The following is a 19,916-nucleotide window of genomic DNA, read 5'->3' as shown; positions in this document are numbered from 1 at the left end:
TCGCGGGAAGAGGACCAGCTGCAGATGGGGTATGCTGGTCCTCGCAGTCCCGGGGCCGCCGCCTCGCTCCTCAGCACACACGCAGATCTCACCAGTCGGTCGGGCAGCCAGCCAGGGGGTGGTTTCAGCTACTCCAGTAGCACGGACACAGCAGGCAGAGTTGTTTTCCACAAAGCAGGCAATTCACGAGTGGCACGTCCCCCACACTTCCTACGCCCATGGCCAGCACCAATTTAAAAAAACGCCCAGATCTGGAAGCACATGACGCGCAACACGAGTCTTAGGGGTAGTTTCAAAATTCAGCCACAATTCACCACCAAAATGGCAGCCATTTTAAAATAATGTAACATATTAAGGTCGATTAAGGGATACACTCCCTGTGAACAGTGATACAATTCATAGTTTAGGAAATACTTGTGGTTTGTCAATAGAGAGTTTTTAAAAAAAAGATTCCCATTAAAAGGATTAATTATTCTTTATCTACAAACACTTCATTAAACTCGTCAAACATCAGTCTACACTCTATACAGTAGGTGTGTCCCATCATGTATTTTTTCTTATTTATCATTACATAGGCCCTAAAATACCATTCCTAAATAGTTGGGCTACAGGATCCACAAGATGGGTGAAATACAACTATCAAGTATGGCCAAGTGGAATGCATAACCCAAATACCCTGAAAGACAGGCCATTGCACAATGTATGTCCCTACTATTCACTCACTCTGTTCCATTCAATGGAATCATTCAGGCCTCTCTTGTTGAAAATCCATCTTGCCTCTTTACTGGCCAAGATGTCATCAATGTTGTATTTCTCACCCACCACCTTTTCCAGGACAGTCCATTTCAGATCCCTAAAATTGTGTTTTTGTTCCCGGAAATGTTGAACAAGGCGTGTGGTCAACTTTCCCGATTTGAAAGTGCTCAGGTGCCTTAGCTTTGCGTGACGTGAGTCCTATCTAATGCAAACCGCACACACATGTAACCTATAGATCACGTGTGTAGTGTTGCAATTACTGAACTTGTTTAAATGCCACGTTTCACCAATTACAAGCTCAACACTCTTTTTCGCTTCAGTGAGGTCACACACTGAGAAACCATCACACCGATAATGCCCTGTTGGTAGGCCTGATTCCTTTTTCTGTTAGTTCGGGCACATGTGGACCAATCTATCTTTAAGGTTATGAGCCCTTCTGAAAGAAAATCTCGGGGAGGCATTTTTCCCCCCAGTATCCAACTGTGACCAGTGTTTCTGTATTATCTGCCTAATTTTTGTAGACAGTGGATCAGAAGTTATTACTACAGGTAAACACTGTTCATTTTTTTTGACTGACCGCTCCAGCAAAGCTTCAACGAGGCGTGTTCAAGGCACGCTTATAGGCTCTTTTGACCACCTTAGTGGGGTAGTCCCCTTTCTTCAATTTCATTTACCAAGTCTATGGATTGTCAAATATACATTTCCGTCGAGGAACAGTTCCTGCGGTACATCAAGAACTGCCCCAAAGGCAAGTTATCACATAATGATCTAGGGTGAAATGATCTGTAATGAAATAGGGAATTCCTATTATTAGGCTTTTGATGGATGGCCGTCAATAGTTCATTGCCCTCTACTGTGATATTTACATCCAGGTATACCGTTGAGTGCCTGCTAATGCTCCAAGTGAACCGCAAACAGTCATCTTGTTCATTCTGCCATGATAAGAATACCATTAGCTGGTTCTCTGATCCGGTCCGGATACAGAGGACATCATCAATAAACCTCTTCCGGAGAGAAATATCCTCTGGGAAGGGGTTGGAGGCATGATAGACCACATTGACCTCAAACTGGCCCACATAAATGCAGGCCAGACTTGGCTCGAATGTCGCCCCCATGGATGTCCCCCACACCTGGAGGTATACCTGGTCCTTATATGCAAAAAAGTTTCTTGTAAGGGCTAATTCTATGCATTGCGGTACAAAGTATTAGGGGACGTCATACAACCATTCAAGTGCCCAAAGAACACACGCTGCTACACCTGGAGGTATACCTGGTCCTTATATGCAAAAATGTTTCTTGTAAAGGCTAGTTCTATGCATTGCGGTACAAAGGATTGGTGGACGTCATGAATCCATTCAAGAGCCCCAAGAGCACACGCTGCTGCCACCAGTGTGGCATCTTGGGGTATGCTGGTATATAAGGATTTAATATCTATTGTTACCAGTAGCTGTCTCATTGGGTCATACTCCACTTCATTCAAGAAGTTAAGGACATCAGAAGTGTCCTGCAAAAAAAAATGATTGCATAATGACAGATTACCTAAAAAAAAAGTACGTAAACTGGGGCAATGGCTCTAGTATTAATTGGATCCCCAAAACAATCGGGCGGCCTGGCTGTGGGCGCTGGGCTTTGTGGATCTTCGGCAAGATGTAAAATGCCAGCATTCCGGGTCTTAAATTCACAAGGAAATCTGCTTCCTTGTGAGTTATCCACTTTTTCTCTTTGGTGTCTGCCACCAGGGCCCCATTGGCCTCTTGTAACTGAGGTGTGGGATCATGTGCCAGCGGTTGATAATTTGTGCGCACTCCAAGTAGCCTCAAGACTTCCTTCTTGTAGTCCTGTGCATCAAGCACTACCACTGCACCGCCTTTGTTGGCTTGTTTTAGTGTTATCGACTTGTTGACCTGCAGTGACTTTACCACGACCCAATCAGTCCTAGTCAAATTGCAAGGATGGAATTCATTTTGCAACTCCCACAAGGCCTCAATATCATGGAGTTGCCGTTGTTCAAACACGCCCACCTCAGGGCCAAATGACGGACCAACAGGTCACTGGCAGTTAGCTGGACCTTTGGGGGAAGTCAAAAGTTGCTGAAAAACTCCATGCGGGTCTTAAAAATATAGGACTATCCATAATACAGAGGTCAGGTCTCGGGACATACATCTATGCCAAGAGAACATGCCAAATCACGATTCTCTCCCTGTTTTTAAGGTTCGACAACTATTCCCCGAGTCCCGAAGATGACTTGCAGTCCAGGTCCTTTTCCTAAACTCTAACCCATCTCCCTTGTGGGAATTAACATCACAGGCAGAAAGGTAATGTACATGAAGCTGGGTCCCTAATATCTCTGCAAAGAGGGCAGTGCGGGCTGTCAGGTAAGCACCACATTATTGCAAACTGACAGTAATGTAATACGTTGTTGCTGTCGGTTGGTTTTACAAAGACTTTGTTTTTTGTAAAATAATTACTAGAGCGTTCTATACTTGTCACTGAACGGGTCTGATGACATCTGTTTGATCAATTCCAGTTCCGTTTTGGTCATTTTGGAATGTGGTCATCTCTTGTAACTAAATGTTTCACTTATTTCCTTTTTTATCATGGTTTCAAAGGTGTTAAATGTTTTATGGCTCACAGGAGCTAGAAAAAGTACTTTTGGTCTTTAGATTCATCAGTGTCCCATTATCTTCTTTCTTGAACGATTGTTCACCTATAATGTTTTCAAAGAAGGGGGCACTCCTAAAACTCTACGGCAAAATCTGTTCTCCTCCAGCTGCATAGCAAGTACATACCTAGATCCCCAGATCCCCATGCCATATGCTAAAATCGGAATACATTTACGCTTATAAATCTCTAAATAGGGGCTATAGGCTTTTTACCTATGGACATTGAAAGTGAATAAGTGGTACCAACTGCGCTTGTAAATATTGTTATTCTATTTTTTATGCAAGTATGCCATGAACAATCTTCATCGAAGACCAGACCTAAATACTGAAAGGAACTAACCCTTTCCTGCTTTTTACCCTGTATATTCAGGCTACAGGACTGTATTTGGGGCCACAAATCAGAACAAAACTTTTCTTATAGTTTGGCTCCAATTCCAAATCCTTCATAAAGTTAACATAGCTAGAAATGATTTTTTAAGACCAATTGCAGTCCTTGTCATAAGGACTGCGTCATCCGCATAAAGGAGCGCTGGCACAGCCTTTTTCTCCATCTGCGGCACATCATCCCCAACCATAACTAATGTTTACTCCAGGTCCTTTGTATAAAGGAGAAATACGAGTCATCCTTGGCGTACCCCTTGCTTAATACTGAACTGTTCTGAACATTTACCAGCATTACCATACCTCACTGAGGCAAAAAGATCATGCTGAATGGTCATTCACTGTAATAGAAAACTTGGATGCAGATTATGTGCATTTATTGCCCCAGCCACTCTTCTGTTTTCTGGATCAGATGCAGAGACATCCTGTGAAAAATTGTATCTCGAGACAGGGGGTTAGCCACTTTTACAATCGAAGGAAACCCCTCTGTATACTGGTAGAGTGGATAGTGTTTCTGAAGGGTTCTTGAATACACAGGTTTGTCTACCTCTTTCCATGCCATGGAAACACATAATGAATGGTGCCATGTAGTGGAAGACTTTCTGTCTCTTTCCTGAGATACTGCTTAAACAAATCCTCTTCCTCTACCATAGGGGTGACATCGGGAAAGGAAAGATTACCTCAAAGATGTTGACATATTTCAGTCAGCTCTGTGCTTTTTACATATTGACCCCTGACCACGTGTCCTTGTTAGGATCATCGCTATCCCCCTTGTTGTCCACTTTGAGCAAACTGGTGGCAGAGGAGTCTTACATGTTCTACGGTGCAGCAGCCATTGCATGATTTATCAACTGGTGCAAAATTTCCATGAGAGGCAAAGTTTCACAAGGTTGTTAGAAGAGCAAAGGTCAACATGAGGCTCTACTTGCTAGGCACCATGCTGCAAAAAGATCAAAACTGCCACTTGCTATGGCTAGGAGATAGAAACTCCCCTGGGAGATGAGATGAAGTGGTACTGGCAATTAACACGATATGACTGCTTTTAAGAAAGACGAATTAGGTACTTTTTAAAATTGCACTAACCTCACTGCACCTCTAGCACTGCCTCGCTTCCCTCGCCCTGTTCCACCGCGGCTGTGTGCCGTTTGTGTGGAGGGCGTTCCAGGAAGCAGGCAAGCCAATCACCACCCACCTCCAATCGGGAGGGCGGAGCCAGGCTCACTTGATCGCTGCTATTTGAGACCTGAGTTACATTGAGCATCAATGCTACCTCTGGTAAGGCTGCCTACACCACCACAGCCTGCCGCTGCCCAGAAACTGCTTTTAAGAAAGACGAATTAGGTACTTTTTAAAATTGCACTCACCCTAACTGCACCTCTAGCACTGCCTTGCTTCCCTCGCTTCCCTCGCCCCATTCCACCGCGGCTGTGTGCCGTTTGTGTGGAGGGCATTCCAGGAAGAAGGCAGGCCAATCACCACCCACCTCCAATCGGGAGGGCGGAGCCAGGCTCACTCGATCACCGCTATTTGAGCCAATGTGTCAGCGACAGTGCAGCGGACGTGCCAGCGGTCGCGCCACTGTCGCGCCGAAGACGTCCGCCCGTCCGCGGCCGGCAGGGGCCAGGGGCCATAACCTCTGCACAATTTGCCAAATCAAACAGGAGCTATAGCCCCAACTCTCTCCTTAAAAAATGATTAACCACACAGACCCCCTGCCTCCCTTCCTGCCACCCATTGGACCTACCCACTGTCTGTCCCCAATGCAACCTTGGGCTCGGCCAAATTCACTCCAAAAAAATAGTGCCTGAAATAAAAATGTATCTTTTGAATTGCAGATCACTACCCAAACACTATATAGAAATCGCCATACTCCTAGGAGATCTTTGTCCAGATGCCCTCTTTCTGACAGAAACATGGCTTACCCGAGAATCAGAACCAGACCTGGTGCAAGCCCTTCCTCAAGGGTACCATATTCTGCGGAAAGATCGTCCGCACGGGAAGGGGGGTGGCTTGACAATCATCTATAAAGACCACTACACTTGCCGCTGCTCCTCCGACCCAATTCCAGATTGCAAAAGTCTGTCTTTCTCCATTGATTTCTCCCCTAACAGTTGCTTTTCAGGAACAATCATCTATCGTCCACCCGGAACTTTAAAACAATTTCACAACGATTTACCCTCCATTGTTGCTGATTTAGCTACCAGCCCAGCTAACTACACGCTACTGGGGGACCTCAATATCCACTTTGATGATAACTTAGACCACCCTGCATCGGAACTAACAGCCAGTCTTTCCGCCCTACAATTAAAACAACTTGTCCTCTTCCCCCCGTCTTTAGTAATTGCACAAACCTCACAGTGGGCTTCCCATCCCCTCTCCCATGGACCGATCATTTCATGATACCGCTTATCTGGAACACCCACATCCCTCTTCTTTCAAACACAACCACACAAAAATTGAGCAACTGGTAAAAACTTCCCCTGAAGGACTGGATAACAGCCTTAGAGGCCTCCAGACCCCCGAAAATCCAGGACCCCACTTTAGCAAATGAAAACTATAACAACTGGATATCAAATTCATTGGACTCCACACTTCCCATATGCTGTACCAAATCCAAACGACATTTAAAAACTGCACCATGGTACACCCTAGAACTTCAGGAAAGGAAACGTGAGTGTAAAAAACTGGAAAGGAAGTGGCGATTAGACTACTCCCCCCTCAAACAAAATCATCTATAGGAAAGCAATTAGGTCGTATAAAAACGATATCAAAACTACGCAATCTTCTTTATACACGGAAAAAAATCAGTGCAGCCTCTTCAAAACCAAAAGAAATATATCAGATCATAAAAACCCTTACTAAGCTCCCTCAGAATTACCCCCCCGCCCCCACACTCATAACACACAAAGCCATTGCAACGACCTAGCGGAATTATTTTTTCAAAAATTTCAAAAGATCTACACCTCCTTTTCACCCACTGACAGTGCCCCCGATCTTACACCCATTTGACCCTACTGGAACACGAGCGGTATTCTCCAAATACTTTGGAGAACTTCCTTTCTCGGGATTCAGAGATGCTCGTCCTCACTATGCAACAAGTAAAGTCCGGCTCCCCCTGCGACCCAGCACCCCCGCGCACCCTGGTGTCTGCGACTCATAGCATCCTCCCCATCATCCTGGAAGTGCTTAACGCTTCCCTCTCCACAGGCATTGTTCCAACTCCTTGGAAACAGGCTATGGTTAGAGCACTTATTAAAAAACCTAATCTGGACCCCAACAACCCCAGTAACTATCGTCCCATCTCTCTGCTCCCCTGGATGAGTAATACATTGGAGAAACAGTGGTGAAGAAGTCTCTCCATTAGTTTCAGACATAGATGACTCCAAAGCAGATCTCACAAACCTGCACTTAATCTAAATTAAAACAGGCTTAACTAAGGCTTAGGAAGTATGCATCATGTGGTACAGTAAGGAAAACAGGAAGTGGTTTGAGTGTGCACTTCTTAGCTACCTCTAGAGGAGCGCGGCCCAGCGGAGGCATGTAGGAAAAGGTATAGGTGTTAAAGAATCTTGTATTTTCCTAGGCTAAGATAGGTATATCCTGTCCTGTTGGAGAGGCAGCCTCAACTTGTAAGGGCTAGGGCAAGGAAGAAGGGCGCGCAGGGGATGATTGCCTCACTACGCAGTCCGATTTTCAATCATCTGAATTTTCACCAGTGGGACAAAGTGGTGATCGGCAGTTCCCAAGTTCGGATCACAGCATGGCTGCAGCAGCGGTGCGTCCATAGGGGCGTAGGGGCGTAGCCCCACCAGCCCAGGGACCCGCCGCGGCTGCAAGTATAATAATGATTATGAAAACGTACTACTGTATTTTTTAAATTAATGTATTCGGTGATTATCCGCCTGGAATCCGGGGCGCACCCGACTGAAACGGGATGCGAGGGGGGGGGCTGGGCCGGGCGGACAGTCGAGTCGAGACCTCTACGTCAGGTCTACGTCACAGTCAGACACAGCCGGGCATGCAGGCATACTTAATGATTATGCGCATATTTGCGTAGGGCTGAAACTTGCCCGCGCATGCGCGATGAAAGTGCCCCCATGATAGCTGGTGACAGGGGGGTGCTGATTAAACCAGGCAGGAGCCCCAGCGTTCACAAGGGCGACAGGGCGAGCAGCTAGTGTGCCCCCCAAGCCGCCAGAATTGGCCGGTCACCTTGCAGCAGGGCAGGGCAATCCATTATTGGATGCCGCCCGTGGGTGACTCAGCCGCACTGCACAATGGCCAATCACTGTGTCTGACTTCATGTAGTCTGTGCAGTGATTGGCCATTTGCGGTGCACGGCGCTGCTGCCGACGGTTCTGGGCCCTCCTCGTCGTCACCGTGGTGTGTGGACTTGCCTTTGCCTCGTCGTCACTCGTGCCGACTACTCTTGTTCAGCCTGCTCTCACTGGTGAGTGAGTATCATTATCAATCTCAGTTAGTTAGTTTGAGCGAGGATAAAAATAAAATGTTCTACTGCTTTGAGTGCAGAACATTATTCAAAAAACCGTGGATCGCAAAAAAGGTTTCGTTTGTTCCTATTACTTTGTGCACATCACTTGTAAAGAGCGGTGCATGTCTAAGTTCACATTTACATTGAATGAGATTTACAGGCATCAATCATATATAGGACGGGTGAAATTCTTTTTCATGCGATTAAAGTTAAAAGACTGCTGATCCTTTTGCATATATAGCGCATTCAGAGGTTTGAGGCTCAATGGCGACGACCTTCTAACGAGAGACAGTGAAAACGTAATCATGGTAATTAGCAGAAGCATGTGTTTTACTGTTAGACAAGAGAGTTTGGCTGGGATGACTGGAAGCAAAGCAGATGGGCCGATGATTGAAAAACGGGTAATGGGGTATGAGGCGAGATGGGCCGATGATTGAAAAACGGGTAATGGGGTATGAGGCGCCAAATGGTCATCCAACTGTCTCGAAAAGGGTTGCAAGATTAGGGCTGGTAAAGGCAGAGAAAAGATAAAACAAGCAAAGATGTTAGGGGGAAACTAGGGAAAACACAGAGAGCTGAAAGAGATCAAGAAGATAGTTAAGAGAGGAAGAATGAGGTAGCACATGGAATTAAAGCGATATGCAGAGAGAAAGAGGAGCTGTTTTAACGAGGAAGAAAGTACTAAAAGAAGCAGAAATGAGTCAAACGTGTACATTTAATAGCAAGCAAGATAATGTTAGCAACCTGAAAGGTAGAATATTTGACACGTGTGAGGGGGAGAATGAAGGGGGATGTGCATTTCTGCATGAAATCCGAAATAGGAGGGAGGGAGTAAGGGAGGAATTAAGGGAGGAAGCGAGCGAGGGAGGAAGGAAGGAAGGAAGGCAGGGAGGGAGAGAGGAAGGAAGAAAAGAGAGAAGGAAGGATGGAGAAGTTTGTTTGTCTGCCTGCCAAGTCAAATGAATTACACCATCCCTTTAACAGCCCTGTCACTTCCCGGCACACAGAAAGAGAAGTCTTGGGCTGCCGCCAGTCGCAGCATTGCACAAGGGTTTGGAGCCGAGCATCCTCCCTGCAGGAGGAGCGGCTGACGCCTCCCCCGGCACAGTGTGAGTGAGCCAGGTAGCAGGGGTACAAAATAATGAATCCTCGCTGTAATTAATCTCTCCTCTTTTTGTGCGAGTGGGCCCCCCTTCCAGCGAAAGTTACACAAGCAGCAAAGCAAAACCCATGGCAGAACAGGGTTTGTTTTGTTCCATTTTCTAAAGATTGCTATTGCTGTGCATGCAAGACACGGAAGGCGGTATGTGCAGGGATGGTATTATGTTTATGCCCACTTATTTCCCTGCAGACATTAGCGCTACAAAGGCTGCCCGTCTTTTATTTAGTTATAAGCACTGAGGTATAAACGCTGGCAATGTCTATTTTCAATTACTGCCTTCACGCTTGACCACACGCATTGAAACTCTTTCTCTTGAATTTTGATTCACAACAGGCTTTTCACTTGCACTCTTGTTTATAATGGATTTCTTTGTTTTTAAACTTGACTCAGCACTGTCATGCCTTTATTTCCTGTTAAGCTGCCTCAAACTAAGTTTATCTTAAATTAGCAGTTCACACGCTATTGTTTATTTTCAAATCTCTTCACATTTGGCTTACTTCCAGTCAATTTCTTTATTACTTAACTGCGCACAATGAAAAAATATATATATATATATTGTATAGTCAATTTTAAATTTACTTACAGTTTGAAATTACCATCAAGAATGTTTGGAGTTTCCATCAATTCTCCTCTTGTACACATTTTGCGCAATTTGAAATGATTTTCCTTATTAGCCAGTTCAGTCCACAGCTGATTGGATATCTCCAAGCAGTCAATTGCCAAATACGCAAATCCAGTAAATTGCGAGTCTTGTAAATTCCTCTAAGATTTCCATAAAATGTTCCTTTGCTAAAAATCCTCACTTTCTTTATAAATGTTTTTCTCCCTTCGTCGCCATTGTAAAGAAGTCCATTAGACTCAATAAATATAATTAATTAATATCTCTTTATTAGAGCTTGTAAGTCAGCTTCCATTTCTATCTTAATATATCCTATGAATGTCCCTTCAACATTCTTTATCTTTGACATTCTTTTACATCACACATTATGATGTCATTTATACATCATTACATGCATCAGGATAGCAGCGGAGAGCCCGGCCAATTCCTGCCGGGACCACAAAGCCAGCCAGCAGAGACGTCTTTCTCCGCACTTCATCTTTTCTCTCTTCTCTCTCTTCACATAATTGTGGCTATAATCGGTTGCTTATTTCCTTGAAACCCTTACTGCAGGCGAGGGAAGGCTCAGAAAATCAGAGCTCACATTTGTTATAGCTATTGGGGGTCGGTGCATGTCAATAACGCTATTTTAACATCGACCATTACTATTGCGCACATCACACCTTGAACGTGTTCTAGGCACTTGCAGACGCACTTCAATGGGGTCAAAAGGCTACATCGGGCACAGCAGGAGTCAAACTTACATTCATAAGGTTGGAGACAAATTTCTGGAGCGGTTGGACAACTAGCCCATCTCTGTCAACAACGTAAACAGAAGAACAGTCATCTTCGTAGACAAAGGGCTGCCTGCCGCTGTTGCCATAGGCAGATCTAAAGGCGCATGTGTTGCTGACTCAACTGAATGGCAGCCGCACAACTGGTGCTAATGTTCCTATTTATTTATTTATTTATTTAGCGAGAAATGTTGTTTACTGCAGCGCTGCGACCTAAATTGACACTAGGCTCCTTCCTGGCCTGATTTACAGCAATATCCTCCAGCGGTAGTTCTGTTGGCATCGTACACTATCAGGGCTCTATTTTGTTGTTTCTGCCCATCTTATCTCGTGTTTTTCTGCACTGTCCAAATCTCTGTTGCATTTTCTGTTTAAGACTTGTCCTGTACATTAGTAGCTGCAGGTTTGGTTTTCAGTAGTTTGTCGTATCTTCCTCCTTGTTTCACAGTCATCTGTCTTCATTGGTCCTGTCCTTGGACAACCTTTGCCACTAATATTATCTTATCTCTTTGTCACCCACTCTCTGCTCTCTGGCACGGTCTTGTATTAGTTAAGGTTGGTTTGAAACATAGTGCAGCTCTTTGTCGCCCTGACTTCTCTCTATTATCCAGCAATGTTGATAGATGCTGAGCTGTCTTCATTAACATCATTTCACTCTCACCCCTACCTTCTCTCTATCAGCACTCCCTTTAAAATTGAGTTGAATGTCATTATCACACTTCTGTAAAGCCATCTTTGTTCCTTTCTGCCACACTGTATATCAGCAGTCACTGAGTTGGCTTTTAATCATATCACATTGCTTTATTGGGGTTTCTTCTCGTTCACTGTTGGGTTGGCTTTTGATAGTCTTATACCGCCCTCTTTTCTCTGTTGTGGTCCATCAGCAGCTGTTGGGTCAGCCTTTGATCGTGTCTTTTGTGGTCCTCCGTGCTCCCACTCTTCTCTGGTGTGGTCCATCGGCAGCTGCTGGGTCAGCCTTTCATCGTGTCTTGTGTGGTCCTCCGTGCTCCCACTCTTCTCTGGATTGGTTCATTGACCGCTGTTGGGTAGGGTGTGTTGATTGAAAGACGGTGCAGAGCTCACTGGACTTTAAGGGCAGACACTGTACCCTCATTTTGCACTCGCAAGTATTTTTCTGCACATAGCGGCCACCCACATACAGCCACCCACCCATACACAGAGCCACCTACAGAGCCACCTACACACACACAGAGCCACCTACACACACACACAGAGCCACCTACACACACACACAGAGCCACCCACACAGCCAGACGGAGCCACACACACAGCCAGAAAGAGCCACACACACAGCCAGACAGAGCCACACACACAGCCAGACAGAGCCACACACACAGCCAGACAGAGCCACACACACAGAGCCCAACATACACAGAACCCAACACACACAGAGCCCCCACACACACAGAGCCCCCACACACACAGAGCCCCCCACACACACAGAGCCCCCCACACACACAGAGCCCCCCCCACACACAGAGCCCCTCACACACACAGAGCCCCCCACACACACAGAGCCCCCCACACACACAGAGCCCCCACACACACAGAGCCCCCCCCACACACAGAGCCCCCCCTTACACACAGCGCCCCCCTTACACACAGAGCCCCCCTTACACACAGAGCCCCCCACACACACAGAGCCCCACACACACACACAGCCGTACACACACACAGAGCCCCACACACACACAGAGCCACACACAGGGAACAGGGGGCAGGAAAGCAAGCACAATGAGGGAGCAGGGGGCAGGAAAGCAAGCACAACGAGGGAGCAGGGGGCAGGAAAGCAAGCACGAGGGGGCCGTATTTTTGGGACAAGGCCACGACATATGAAGTAGATCACCTATGTTAACTTATCACAATCTCGCCAGCGCAGCGAGGCGCACTAGCACTAGGGTATTATTTGTGGAGTTTCGCCAGATGTATATACCAGTCCTACAGTAATTTAAAATGTGTTTCTTTGCCAGAAAAGTGTGGAATGCCTCGTTTGCTCCCACCTTAGGTGTGAATATTGTTGATCTGAGATTTTCATGAAAGTCTTATAGTCTGAATTCAGCACCTGAGCGTAATAGGACAGAATGTATGAAGCTCTGTGGTTATACTGAATAAGCAGCTACCTATGTTAAGCCATTTATTAATGTAATAACTGCACTTCCACAATTGCTTTATTAACCTGCCTGCTTTCTCAAATTTGCTTGAAAATGCACAATTTTTCTTCCTTTTTTTCAAAATTTTCTAGGGGGGGATTATCCCCCCAAACCCCCCTTATGGGGTTCGGGCTCGCTCGCTACGCTCGCTCGCTACGGTGCACTATGCAAATCACTTTGCGCCCCACCACTTTCAAATGTCACCCACCGCCCCTGTGTCTGAGCTTTCCTTCCTAATCGAGATATGTAAATTGACTACAAGTGTGGCTATTAGTAACATCTGTTATTTATGGCACTCAGAAATGGCAGTCGTATTGTATGAAAAATAAGTTATTATTATTATTATTATTATGAGGCCATTCCTAATTTTAAATCCAAGAAAAGTAAAGTGCATTTATTGGGGGCTGTCATCAGTATAACATAGTGAGGGTACATTGATCTGTAAACAAACCAAGAGAAGGTTGATAGTTTGGAAGACAATTCATACGTTAGTCATGGAAGGCTAGCACTAAACAAAGCCTTGTGTATTTTTATGAATGTAATAGTTTCATATAGCAATGACTTAAACTTTAACATGGTCTTTGGAGCACTTTCCCAGTAATTTGTCCTTCAAGGAGAGGGGCAAGAACACTTAGGTAGCATAAAAGATTAAGATGTCACTGGTGAGAATAGTTAACAAAAAAAAATATGTTTTTGGGTCAATGCATCAAATAAAAAATGGCATAGATTAAATTATGTATTCATTTAAGGATTTGTGATGAATGCCTTTCCTGAAAGTACAGCTCTTTTAGTCTTGATAAACTACACCTTTTTAATATCAAGAAGTAAATCAAGTAAGTAAGTTAGCAAGAATTCACCTGAGGAAAATTCTAATCTTATAGGGTCATGGTATTGTTCTGGCCATCAACCTTGGGTTTAGGAAGTGCAAGAACATGAGGCCATGCTAATGAGGATTTGCATTTGGGGTAGGTAATTGGGCATGTGCTGTAGTGCTGTTTTACATTGTGATGGAAACAAAATAAAAATTCACTGTGGGTGAAAAGAAAGGTCACTTGGGGGAGCGCTGAGTGTCAGGTGCCCTGTGGTACAAATGATCGCAGGAAAGGAGAATACCCTTTCATAGTAGCACCGAGCTTCCTGGTAAGGGGCCATGCGACCTGTGGCAGAGGTTAGGGTCTTAGGACCTCATTTATGAAAAGTGACGCATCGCTGCGTGAAAACAGCGATGCGTCACTTTTCACTGCGCCCTCCTTGCGAGACCAATGATGCATCATATTTTACAGTATGACGCATCATGGCGCAAGGAGTTACAGATATGTCAGTATTTCTGACGTGTCTGTATGGCGCAAAAGTGACGCATTGCTGGGGTGTGTCACAAAAGTGACGCAACCCTAGCAATGTGTCCTTTCACATGGGGCAAACCCCATGGGAAAGGGCCTGCGTCAGTCTTACGCCTGCTGTGAGGCAGGCATAAGAAATTGAAGCATTTGTGCCCTAGAAGTGGCGCAGTGAAATCACATAGATTTCACTGCGTCACTTCTATTACCCTGTCTTGCATCAGAAGGCCCCCCCTGCATACATTATACATGGCGTAGGTATAATGTAGTGCAGGGGTTTACAAAGTGACGCATCTACCTAGATGCATCACTTTGTAAATATGGTGCAACAAGGCACACTTTTTACGCTGCTAGTGGCGTAAAAGTGACGCACAGCTTCATAAATGAGCCCGTAGGGTCCAAAGTGCAAGACTTGCGCTAGCATCCGCAGAAATGGCCCAGCTAGGATTGGGTTTGGCTTGAGGTGCTAGTGTGCTTTGCTCGCTCCCAGTATGTTCTGGTTCTCATGCGAATGTCTTTCGGTGGTGACAGCAGTTTCAGCATTCTTCAGCTTCGGTCATTTGATCTGATTGACTTTTTCCACCCTCCAAAGAGAAGGATTGAAAACTAGAGTTCAAAGGTTTTAAAAAACATTTTAAGACCTGTCTGTTCTGATGGCTGCTTCTCTATTTGTCTGAGGCTTCAGCGCCAAGATGCCCATTTGTAGCCGAGTCGCTGCGCTATATCAAGTATCGATTAACATAATATATCATAACAAACAATACACCTCTCTCTTTTAGATGGAAGAAGCACTCTGCTAATGTTATGCCAGAGACCACCCTATTTCCTTTGAAATGTATTCTTGAAGCAGCAGCACGTCACGTCAAGGGACTGACGAAATCCAACATCATCACCTTCACACTATATAATCTACAGTGGCTACTGTAGCAAGCCTGTATCATCATCAAGCTGCATCTCTTACAAGGTTCTCTACACCAATACCACTGTCTACCTAGCTTACAACTAGCAATATCTGAAAGGCAATGCTAGACAAGGATCCCCAACAACACCATGTTAGAGACTAAACACTGGGGGAAGTCAAACCAGAAAACAGCTCTTCTCAGCATACGACCGGGGGATCTGGAACAACATTCCTTCTGACACGAGAATACCATAAATCCAACTACAATTGAGGAAGGAACTGAAAACTCACCTCTTCAAGGAGCAGTAGCTCAGATGGACTGACTTTTCACCCCTTCCACTACCTGTAGCTCTGCCCTATTCATCCCTCCCCCACGGATCCCCAAAGGGGTTTGCCCCTGTCCAGCACCCCATTTCTTGCCACCTAGGTTCCCGCTTTAGAAATACTAAAACATACATGGAAGCATTCATGTAGCTAAAAGCAACAGATTTTTTTCAACAATGTTTGATGTGCAACTAGTAATTGCGTCATTACGGTGTTTGATTAACTAGGCTGTGATTGCATTTCTCTTGTACAGGGAAGTAATAATGCCACATCACCAAAACTGAAGAAGAGGTGTGGAAGCTTGTGCTTGGCCTCATCTTTTTCTTCATCTTTCAGCAAGTGGGAGACTGTAATTGTTTCTTACTCAAGAGAGGAAATGTATCTCAGGAAGTGGGAGCTGTGTTAATGCTCATGGAAGCTGCTATAGGCATGCTCTTTGCCCCTTTCTCCTGCTTCTGTACCAGTTCCAAATTCCAAGGGTTTAAACCTACGATCAAGTGGTTTTGTTGCTCCCGAGATGGACCATGAACTTGAAGGGATAACATTGCCTCACCAGCAACTTCTAGCTTTGGGAAGGAGCAAAGCAGGTTCCAAAAAAGTTGTGGACTCTGCTACAGGCTGAGTAGGGGTGTGCCGATTCCTGACATAGGGTTCTTTCTTTTTTGTTATACTTTATTTTGGTTCAAGGTATCTCAGCAATCAATCATTCAACAGCAATTCACATACATCAACACTTACATAGCATGACAATTAAAATGTATGTGTACCGAACTAACAACAGACCATTCTATCCTGCAGGATGGTAAGGAAGGTAATGCATGCTGACCATTCTCTCCACTGGCCCCTCTCCATCCAAGCTATAGCTATTTTATAATATAAGGGCAATAGTCTCTCTATTGTCCTTCAGACATTGCCCTGGATGTACTGACTACACCAACACTCTTCTGTCTCTCTCTGCAAAGTGCAAGATTCAGCAGTCTACTGTAATTTTCAGGCACCCATCTCATTCAATGCAGCCACTAGTCTTTTAGCACATCAATGCCTGATCCAGGAAGTGGGGTCTGCGTAACTGGGGTCTTTGATATTAGCGCCAATTTAAGGTTAAAAGGAAAGGGGCAGATTTACAAGCCCCTTGCGCCTCTTTTATGCCGCCCTTGCGTCACTTTTGTGAACGCCTCCTTCCAAAAGTGGCTGAGTGAAATCTACAAGAATTCACTCAGTCACTTTTGAGCCTATGGTGCGTCAAAACCCTGAGTCTGCTTGAAGCAGGCGTAAGGATTGACGCAGCATTGTAAAGATAGGGACCCCAGAGCATTGTTGGAGCTGCGTCGCCTTTACGGCACAGATTCGTCACGCATCTGTGCCGTTTTTGCCCCATGGTGTGCCGAATTGTAAATGCGGCGCATCCATGGTGGCGTAGCCGTGGCGCACAATAACTGGCGCATCCCTGCTGATATGCAGGGATGCACCAGTTATTGTAAATCTGCCCCTAAGTGTTGCGATCAAGCAGCTTCATCTTCCTTGGCTTTCCCCCAGAGTTATTCACAGAAGGGAAATCACTGCGCCGCATGAAAGATGCACACACAATTACAGCGGCAGTTGGGGCACCTGGGGCCAAAAGCCGTATTTAGCCTTTCCTCATACTCATGCGACGCAGCGCCATTTTCAGTGCAGGATCTGAAATCTCACCTTAAGCACAGCTGTCCTTTTTATTGGCTTTGGCCTTAACTGATCCTCATCTGCTCACCTACATTCTCCTCACTTATGCCCTTCCCAGATGTGGGGATCTCGAGGAATTCTGCACTGAATAACATATATGTTAGTAACTTGACTTCGACAGACACCCACTAGCAGTGGGCTAGTACAAAAGTAACAAATTAGTTTCAGGCTCATTTGTGTCACTGAAAATGACTGGAAATCCTCTCAGCAACATCCCTTGCTCGTGCACTGCAAACAGCAAAGGGTTTAACATTTGCAGTTGACCAGGAAAGCACTTAGCACTTGAAAAAATAGGAAGGGGCTTAACATTTCCAAACAACACCGTTATTTTATTTAATTTGTTGTGTTAGTACAGGGATTTCACTGCCTTATTGCGGCTCCAAAGAACTGGAAAACACGAGGTTGTACATTACAGTATTGGAGCGCAAACTTGAAGGATGGCTGTAAAGTGGAATAATGCAGGTTAGATCATATGGTTGGTGGAAGTGTTTCTCCTGCTCGAAAGTCAAAGACATGTGTGCGATCAACCCAGGAAAAAGGAGAATCGATAAAACAATTAAAAAAATGATACAGTTTTGACTAATGCAGGAACAGTGCAGTAGTCGCTCTATAAAGGAAATTCAGTTTATTATTATACATGCACACTCTGATATATGGAACCCTTTCGGTAACCTCCCTACTGCTCGCTGTCTTTGTTTGTATTTTCATTTATTTATTTAGCAGCAGCAGCAACATTTTGCTCAGAAACATCTCACAGAATGTCGATGTTGTTACGAAAAGACAAGATGGCGCGGTGGTAAGCAGAATATCACAGGATAGCAGAGTGGAAGTTGCTTAACCCCTTGGTGCTCGTGACGGAACCATTCCGCACCAGCCACGGTGGGAATGTGCTGGTGACGGAATGGTTCCATCACGGCCCGGCCGCCACGCCTGCGTGGTGCTGATTACCGCCCTGTGCTAAGCGTTTCATTGAGCGGGTGGGGCCGTGACGGAGCCCATCCGTCACAAGCACAGCGCCGCCGCGGCTCGTGACGGAGTGGTTCCGTCACGAGCATGGCGTCGCCGCGCGGCCCCCCTACCCCCTAGCGCCACGGCGGAATTACCGCCGCGGCCAAGGGGTTAAAAACAATCATTTCAATATTGTGAAACAATGTGGAGTTTCGACAATTGATGGAGGGAGAAGAGCCCACAGTGTTTTTTCTTTAAGAAGAAGTGGCACCACTATAGATTTAAAGTATGCTGGGTAGTTGTGATGCAGCGTGATTACCAGCTTGGGCTATTTATAATCTACCATACTCAACTGGGCCCATAAACATTTACACGGAAGCTGAATAATCACTGCTGCGATCAATATTTTATAATTTCCTTCATGGTAAATTTACCTTTACACCAATTCTTACGAACCCTATCACCTTGGATCTTAATTTCCTCTGGTCAATAGATTAGGTTGTTAGCAGAATAGGTTGAAATTACATTTACTTTTATTTCTTTAACGCGAAACCGCTGCGGTGCGGCGTTCTAAAGGGTGGGCGGGGCTCTGTCGGTCACTAGGGAGGTAGTGCTCCCGTCGGCCAACGGATGACGGCAGCACGCAAGGGGTTAAATGACCACAGACTCAAAAGAGTTTTAAAGTTTTATTTATTGAATACTTTTATAACTCAGATCCCAACACATGTCATTCAGCAATTTCTTTCAGGAAAATGATCATGAGTAAGACACAATGACCTAGTTAAATCTCAAGAAGATGGTACCTGGAAAAGGTGGAATCACGAACAATACAAGGACATACTATACAGAATTATATTTACCTAGAATGGTGTGAGGACCATCCCCTGGCCAAGGAGCTGGAAAATGGGACTACCGAGTAGTCAGGAGCCGACAGTTCAGGATAGGTTCAGGACAGGATAGGTGACCTCTTCTAAGTGCAATGCCAGTGTCACACCCCTCTCTGATACTTCCCCCTTCTAGATGGACAGGTTTGTCTTCTTTAGTAATTTGTCCAACACTTCTCTCTCTCCATCTCTTCTCTCTCAATTCTTCTCTCAGAGTGCTCAAACAGCGTCTCTGACCTCTGTGGCATCCGCCGTCTTCTGCGTCTGATGGGTCGGTAACAGGTCGGTCACAAGTCTGACATTTAACTGACTAAGCCTACCTTATTTATACTATTCTACGTGGATGTACCACCCCCAGTGTTTCAATATTCGTGAAAACCCCTACTTCTGATTGGACAAAGGGATGGGGAGAGTTCATCACACCATACTAATGTAATACTTTTACTTAGTTCATTGTTCAATATTCCTGCCCCTTAATTTTACTTTCCCAAGCTTTATGCCCACGCGCATTTTACATTAGAAACACATACAATGTATGCAAATGTTGTCTTCTTTTTCTTCTCTTCTTCGGGTTGAGAGGTGAAGTTCCCAAGCGCTTCATGGCTAAAGCGTCCTTGGCTCGGTTTCGAGTAACACATCATGGCTTCAGATGAGGGGGGGGTGTGCATGCGCACGGACGAAGTGGGATAGGGATTTCAGTTACTTTCTAGGCCCAATTACAAACTAATAAAAAAGTCAAAGAAAGACCGGTAGAACACAAAAATAAATGAATGCACTGTATACTAC

The sequence above is a fragment of the Lissotriton vulgaris genome, chromosome 3_1 (genome assembly GCF_964263255.1).
Source record: "Lissotriton vulgaris chromosome 3_1, aLisVul1.2, whole genome shotgun sequence".
Taxonomy (NCBI): Eukaryota; Metazoa; Chordata; class Amphibia; order Caudata; family Salamandridae; genus Lissotriton; species Lissotriton vulgaris.
This window is presented reverse-complemented; position numbering follows the sequence as displayed.